This window comes from Gigantopelta aegis, chromosome 9 (genome assembly GCF_016097555.1).
Source record: "Gigantopelta aegis isolate Gae_Host chromosome 9, Gae_host_genome, whole genome shotgun sequence".
NCBI lineage: Eukaryota > Metazoa > Mollusca > Gastropoda > Neomphalida > Peltospiridae > Gigantopelta > Gigantopelta aegis.
In genome coordinates, this window is record NC_054707.1 from 47,062,697 (window position 1) to 47,070,824 (window position 8,128).

General features: G+C 34.4%; 1 long non-coding RNA gene across 1 annotated transcript; it reads left to right on the top strand.

The window, feature by feature from the left end:
- Nucleotides 1–6,238: 6,238 nt before the first annotated feature.
- LOC121382346 lies at nucleotides 6,239–7,859 on the top strand. Its single transcript, XR_005959153.1, has 2 exons — nucleotides 6,239–7,403; nucleotides 7,733–7,859. It is a non-coding gene; the product is annotated as an uncharacterized LOC121382346 (long non-coding RNA).
- Nucleotides 7,860–8,128: the final 269 nt, after the last annotated feature.

Genomic DNA, 8,128 nt, shown 5'->3' on the forward strand with positions numbered 1-8,128 from the left:
ACTTTATGTCTTTCAGTGCAGACGGTAAAAGCCAATAGGCCGGCTCTTGGGTGACAGTCTTCGAATCTCTGATCTTCACAGTTGCATCAATTGCAAACAGTAGTGTTGCAATGTGTGTGCAAGCCTCACCTAACCCTGCCATACAATCACAGTGTGCTGTGCAGACCATGCCATTCTTCTCCGCAATGACCCAGGGTTGCAAAGGCTTTTCTCTCAGTCTTTGCGAATGTAACACCTGAAATAATTTGTATTGATAATTTTACTTTATAACTTCAATAAAAAGTATGTTATTAGTAGCAATAAAAAATATTACAATCATTTACCACATGTTTAAGTTATATTGGTTATAGTTATATATCTGATAAGTAAATTCTTAATAAATTACAGCAAACAGCATTTCTTCTAAGTCAAGGTTCATACATGTATATATAACAATGTATTGGTTTGTTTAATCAATAAATGGTATAATATCCGCCTGGTCCCCTCCATTATTATTATTAGTTAGGGTTAGGGGTTGGGGTTAGGGTTAGGGGAGGGGGGGACCGGGCGGATATTTTTCCGTACTTATAGTAGTAGTATGTACAGGGCTTTTGATTGCACTGAAGTGAAGTACAAATACATATCGTATGCCAAAATTAAGTACAAACATGCTCCTCAAGCCCTACTAAAATATTAACTTAATAATTACTGCACCAAAAAGTCCTTCTTATGCTTAAACAAAGTCCCCAAATTAGTGACACTTAAAGCCCTGGTATATCTCTATAGTATATATATATTATATGAACACGTGACCTACCTTCGCTCGAACAATGTGAAATCCATTCTTAATGCAGACTGCAACGTCACTAATCCATCCAGAGGTCAGCTGGTTAAAAGCATCTAAACTTTTCCATGCCTTCATGTCGTCCATAGTATAAAAACTTTTTGTAAATATCAAGTAATTTACAATGTCTGGATACAAAACACTCGGAAAGTTTTTCTCACTGTTGGACCACTCGAGTTTCGTCACTTCATATGGATCGACATTATTAATAATACTTATTTTGCTTAAATATCGGTCTCTAGATAGACTATCCAGTGTACCAACATAACCTGGTTTAGGCACGGGTAATGATTTTAGTTGTTTAGACATAATAACATCAATTTTCTACTTCGCTGAACACTAACAATGATAATACTTCTTTTGTTTGTCCTCCAAAATGGCTGCCGGGACTTGCGTACACAGAAACTGTGACGTCATCGCACACACTCTATACAGGTTGGCCTTCGTGCATGTGCGTCGAAAATAAAGGCTTTTAGAGAAAAAATAGCTGAGGTAATAAATAGAATAACAAACTCGGTACCAGTTATTATCAAATTTATGCCCCTTGTTAAGATGTTGCCGACTAAATTATACTTTCATGACTATAATTGGATATTATATGTTTCAAATATCAGTGTCGTCATCTATTCTGTATTCAATGTGGATTTGATCATTCTAACTCCATTTCCACGGACAGTCAAGTAAATATGATGGGCGATTACCTACAAAAATGGGCCTAGCCTACATATGATTGAAAAGATTAAAAGATGTAGTTTAAAAAAAAGTTAACATTCATATGAAATATTAAGTGCTACAATATACAAATTCGATTACTTACCGATAAGAATAGTCACAATCTTGACGAAATTCATTTTGACGAACCAAATTGTTAACAACTACGAAAAATTACTCTCCTACCTTTAATTGCCGTTAAATTTCCTCCAAACTTTGTCCAGACACAAATCTTGAAAAAGCCATTACAATGACACAGATTCCACATACCAGATAATAACCATGTCACCTATATCGACTTCGCTAAGAGTGCATAAGGGAAAAAAGCATGTAATTTTGTATCGGCTGCCATTTTGACTTTTTATGGAATATTCTTCAAGAGGGGTGAAAGGATAGGACTTAATATAACAACATCATAACATGTTATGATATAAAAGCAAACGTGATGACGTCATATTATTATTATTTTTTATTATTATTACTATTATTATTATTTTAATGATACCACTAGAGATCATCGATTTCATAGTAATTGTGTCACATACTTTGGAGGCTTTCACCCCTCTTGAAGAGTATTCCATAAACAAGCAACATGGCAGACGGCAGAAAACTGCATGTATTTTTCCCTATGCAATCTCAGCAAAGACGATATCAGCGACATCGTTAGTCTCGTGTGTGGGGAATCTGTATACTTGTAGTGGGTTTTTTGCGATTTGTGTCTGGACAAACTTTGGAGGAAATGTAACGGCAATTAAAGGTAGGAGAGTAATTTTTTGTAGTTGTTAACAATTTGGTTCGGACAATAGCTTCTTACTGCTTTCTACTATATAGTCACGCTACTCGTTTTTATACCCAAAAATACAAGGACATATAACCCGCTTTAGTTAGTGCATTAAGTGCGATTGTCAGTTTAAAAAATACATCATAATACTTTGTTTATGAAGTGGAAGGTTTCTTTCATAGTTGTGAGAGAGATAAATAAAATATATATATCACGAATCTACACCTCCCATTTTATAGACAGAACAAAAATGATTTATTTAACCATTTCCTATCAACTAAGCGGAAAAGGAAGTCGCCGCACTTGAAATATTTTAATTTCCTTGTATTTTGTTATAAAACTGCAAACCACAGTGGTGAAGACATCCTGACTGCCACAACATTGATAACATCTTGTTTACGGTTAATACGTTTGAAGCATCATGGACATCGTGAAAATTGTGACAATTCTTATCAGTAAGTAAAACCTGTCTTATGCTAGTCTCGGACTGTTACAACGAAGTTGGCCAACACGGCGGTTGCGTTGTTATTTCCCTAACTCTCCAAATAATGGATTATACGACGAGAATCGAGTTGGCGAACTTTGTCCTGGCAGTTGGTAATCTGAAAATAGCATTATATATAGCAGTCTTTTAATGATTGTAATTACATATTAAATGTATTTTCCTGCATAACGTATTAGTGGCTATATATTAAACGTGTTTCTGGTCGTTCTAATATTTCTACTAGCGTAAATTTAATTTTATTTCCTAATTTTTTTTAAAAATATTTTCGTTCGTACGAAAATATTTGAAGACAAAATCCTGTTTGGGCTTTTTACAAATATTAAGACGACCAGAAACACACTGAATATACAGACACTGATATTCTAAACAAGAAAATAGATTTAATATGCAAATTTAATCGTACAAGTATAATGTTAGTCGGAAACATCTTACAATGCAGCAAACTCGGGAATGTCCCTTTAAACATCTATTATATTATATTCAATACACTTTTAAAAAAAAGAAGCTTTTTAAAACAGCGACAATATATATTTGTTACTTTTAGAATAACAGACATACCATCTAGATGGCTATACATGTATACAGTAAATGGCTGGTGCAAAGCATTGAGGACTATAGTCCGTTCCATCATTTTATAAAAATGTTTTTTTTTTTGTAAATAATTTCAGTTTTGTTTGATGTAAGAAGAAAAGTTAAGTGCTTTGAAAAAAAAAAAAAGACAAATTGTGTGTTCAATTAAACAAATATTCGGTTTAGAAATTAATAAAATTCCATAGTAAGAAAGCAACGCTTGCAGCGTTATGGACGCCATTTTGATTTTATGGGCTGGCGGTATTGATTCGAAATAAATCTATTTGATTAATTTCACTACAGTGGGAGCAACAAGAGAATAATCAGTTATTATTCACATAGTTCAAGATATTCAGGGAAATATAACCAGTATGACCCACGTGTCATGATTTCACATGCACCACGAATGACGTAACTTTGTGAAGCGACGTCATAGCTTACAACCGTGTCCGGTGTATCGGCGCACTTGGTATTTTGCTTGAGTATGCTTAGGAAGTTGTCATGTTGTCGGAGTTTTTAACGAATTAAAGTTCAGTTCCTTTTTCAATGGTTAATCAAGTATCAACATATTTATTGTTAAGGGTGCAATTTTTTTATTTTTTAGAATTATCAATAATTAGGCCTATATAATAATTTCACAATAAATCATTCACCTGTTTTCGTGTTTATAAACGCGAAGTAGTTCATCCTTATTGATATTAATTAAGAATGTTAAAACCAGTCTAAAAACACCTTTCCCACATTTTAAAAATTATAGTAAACAGTATAAATGTAATTATTTTTGTTCAGTTATTTTTTTATTTAAACCGAAAAAGAAAACAGGCAAATGCAAACCAAACGAAAATTTTACACCTTCATTGACAGTCATTCCTATAAAAAAACATAAAAGCGAAATAAGATCCACGTGTGTGCACAATCTACCCGAGAAAAATCAAATCAATGTAGGCATCTTAGCCATGCATGACAATGAACACGTATGCTTCTGCAGTATTGTGCCACTCAAGAAAACGATTCCGAAACTGATCATGAGATGGGTCATATGTGATCGTTCATTTTCATAGTAATTCATAGTAATATTTTTAACAAGACAAAACAAAAAAGTACTAAAATAATTCAGGGACAATAGTGTAGCGTTTATGGGCTAAAAGTGAGGTCATGGGCGGTTTATAAATAGCGGGGTCAACGATCTACATCTACTGCGCCGAATCACCGGACATGCAAATCGTTTTGGATACAAGGGGGCGCCTATATTTATGCACCATTTTAAAATGCGTATTTACTACAGACATAAAACAGTTTGTAGTGTATTTCAGATTATGCACTTCTTCATTGGTGAGAGACGCATTTTATTAAATATTTTACAATGTTCACTTGAAAGCTTAGGTGCGCCGATACACCGGACAGCACTGTAATGTGACTTCTTCAATGTAAACGCTTATAAAAAAAAATGACGTCGTTACGTCGTCTCTTTTTAGTAAGTTTCAAACGTTTTGACATGGTCCAAGCTTGATATTCATAACAGTAATATTTTGGATAATGTGGATAGATACTAAAGAAATTATTACACGTGTGTGAATCATACTGATTTTACGAAACTCGTGTCAGGATTCATGCATTACCTGAGCGAGACCATAATCCTGGGATACTCGTTTCGTAAAATCAGTACGACACAAAAGCTCGTATAATAATCTCTGTTTATGTGCTATCCTGTATATGGGATGGTACATATAAAAGACCCCTTGCTATAGATGGAATAAATGTAGCGGGTTTCCCCTCTAAGACTGAAAAATTATCAAATGTTTGACATCCAATAGCCGACGATTAATAAATCAATAAGCAAAACTCATATATATTCTTCAGTAATTTTCAAATTGTTTCTCATACATATTTGAACCACTAATTTATCTTGAACAAGAATCCTCCGCCCCAGTGCGAGCACTGTCGGTTACTCTGACGGTATGCCATATTTTCGTGGAGTGCAATCTGAAGGAAACCAAAATATTAACCAATATATCTTTTCGAATTGGCAAGATCACTGGGAAGGTGCAGTCTCGAACAAGCTTCGTCCTGTCAAGCCAGTCCTGTAAGAATGGCAGTCATCCTACAGGCCGTGCAGGAAGGATGAAGTAGTCTTTTGCCGTGTCCAATTCGGCCATACGTATTTGACGCATTCATTTATTTTTAAAAAGGGCCCTCGTGGTCAGTTTGTGCACGGACTGTTCCGCCACACTTTGGTGGAGTAATCTCAATCCGACTGCTTTGAACTTTTCCCCTACAATGATTTTAAATTCATATTAACGACTGGGCAAGATGATTGGGGCGGTGCGGTTCGGTTGCGAACAAGCTTCATTCTCCTATAGGCGGTGCTGGAAGGATGAATTAGTCGTGTGCCGTGCCGGCATTCATGAAGGAATGGATATTTAAAAGGACATTTCTGATTAAACTTACATATTAAATATATTTTCTTGTTTAGAATATCAGTGTGTGTATGGTCGTATTAATATTTGTAAGAAGTCCAAAATGGATTTTGTTTTCAAATAATTTCGTACGTACGAAAAAAATATATTTGAGGAAATGAAATGAAATTTAACCTATTGTCCGAACAAAATTGTTAACAACTACGAAAAATTACTCTCTTACCTTTAATTGCCGTTAGGTTTCCTCCAAAGTCTGTCCAGACAGAAATCTTGAAAAAACCATTACAATGACACAGAATCAGATGATATCTATGTCTCCTATATCGACTTCGCCGAGAGCGCATAGGGAAAAAGCATGTAATTTTGTATCAGCTGCCATTTTGACTTTTTATGGAATATTCTTCAAGAGGTGTGAAAGGATAGGACTTAATCTAACAACGTTATGATATAAAAGCAAACGCGATGACGTCATATTATTATTATTATTATTTTTTTTTTTTTTTTTTTTTTTTTTTATAATGATACCACATTAATTGTGTCAAATACTTTGGAGGCTTTCACCCCTCTTGAAGAGCATTCCATAAAAAAGCAACATGGCAGAAAACTGCATGTATTTTTCCCTATGCAATCTCAGCAAAGACGATATCGGCGACACGTTGCAGTCTCGTGTGTGGGGAATCTGTATATTTGTAGTGGGTTTTTTTGCGATTTCTGTGTGGACAAACTTTGGAGGAAATCCAACGGCAATTAAAGGTAGGAGAGTAATTTTTCGTAGTTAAGAATTTGGTTCGGACACTAGTACAACGATCAAAAACACGTTTAATATACAGCCACTAATATATTTGATATGTAATTACATTCGTCGAAACGTCTGTTAGTCAATAACATCTAAAAAAAAAAAAAAAATTGCAGCAAACTCAGGAATGTCCCTTTAACATAAACATATAAGTACCATTTGTGACATCGAATAGCCGATGTGTATTTGTTGTGCTGCGGTGTCATTAAACATTCATTCATTCACTCCAGTTAACGAGACATAATATATTCGGCAACAGAAATGTTTTTGGAATCTTTAAATTCCACCCAGAATTAATTTTAAAGTTAAATTAAAAAACCACTGATTTTTATACAAAGTTTTCACATATACTTCCCTTGATTTGTGTATTGTATTATACTTTTAAGTGGTTTTATATAATTATATAAATAATATTTTCATATACTTACCATTTGTGACAACCAGTAGACGATGTGTATTTTTGTGTTGGGGTGTCGTTAAACACTCCTTCTTTCATTAATTATTTTTTGCATTTGCCATAGTTTGATACCCAATAGCCGATGTATTTTTCGTGCTGTGGTGTTAAACATTCAAACAGGTTCATTGTTGTTGGTTGGGACATTTTGTTTTGTTTTGGGTTGGGGTTTTATATATGGAATATGGAATAAGTACTTGTAGTCAAAATAAGATATGGCGATGATAACGTATGAATATATTATTAAACAGTTTCAGTGTCCATGATTGCGGGAGCCAAAGCCTGCTGCTGCTGCCATCGGGACAAGAAGAAGTAACGATCGAAATCATAGGTCTATTACAAACGGGTAACCAAATTTTCATGAAACTAATCTTTCTAGCCTTCTCACGCACGAACACCCAGATTTCGTAACTTTCACGTGAAATTAATGTCTTCCGTTTCCATCTGTTATGCAATTTTATGATTTTTATAAAATCTTGTTCAGAAAAGGAAAATAGCAGTCATTACTACTGGTTATTATTTCACTAAATGTGATAGGAAAGAGCTCCATTTTCTGCTGTCTGCTCCCACCCACCCGTCTGTTCTGTAGTTTTGTGATTTTCGAATTGACACCAAAACATGAAAGATGCACAACAAATTAAGCACATGTACAGAACTGTTTCTCTTGTTTTTCAGCTACAAGTCGAAAATATTGCCATGCCTAACTGAAGATGAACGACAAGAATCCTATTATAAATGTTTTATAAGCAGTAATGATACATTTGATAATTTTATACTTTGAAATAAATGTCTGTCAAGTGTGTTTTTGTTGTTAATATATACTCGATTACGAAATATATTGCAAGTTCACGTATTTAGATATGCAGCTGTTTTTGGACAAAGTCCATTCGTCATTTCCAATAAATATTATGTTAAAAAGGAAGGGCTTAAAAGTGATTGACAAGACAGAATAGAGAGCAGATCGAAAAGTTATGCTCCATCTCAACGTGACATCGCCAATGCACTGGCAGACAACTTTTCTCACAACTCCTCTTCTGCTTTCAGCTCAGATGCTTTTACATCTGTCCGTAC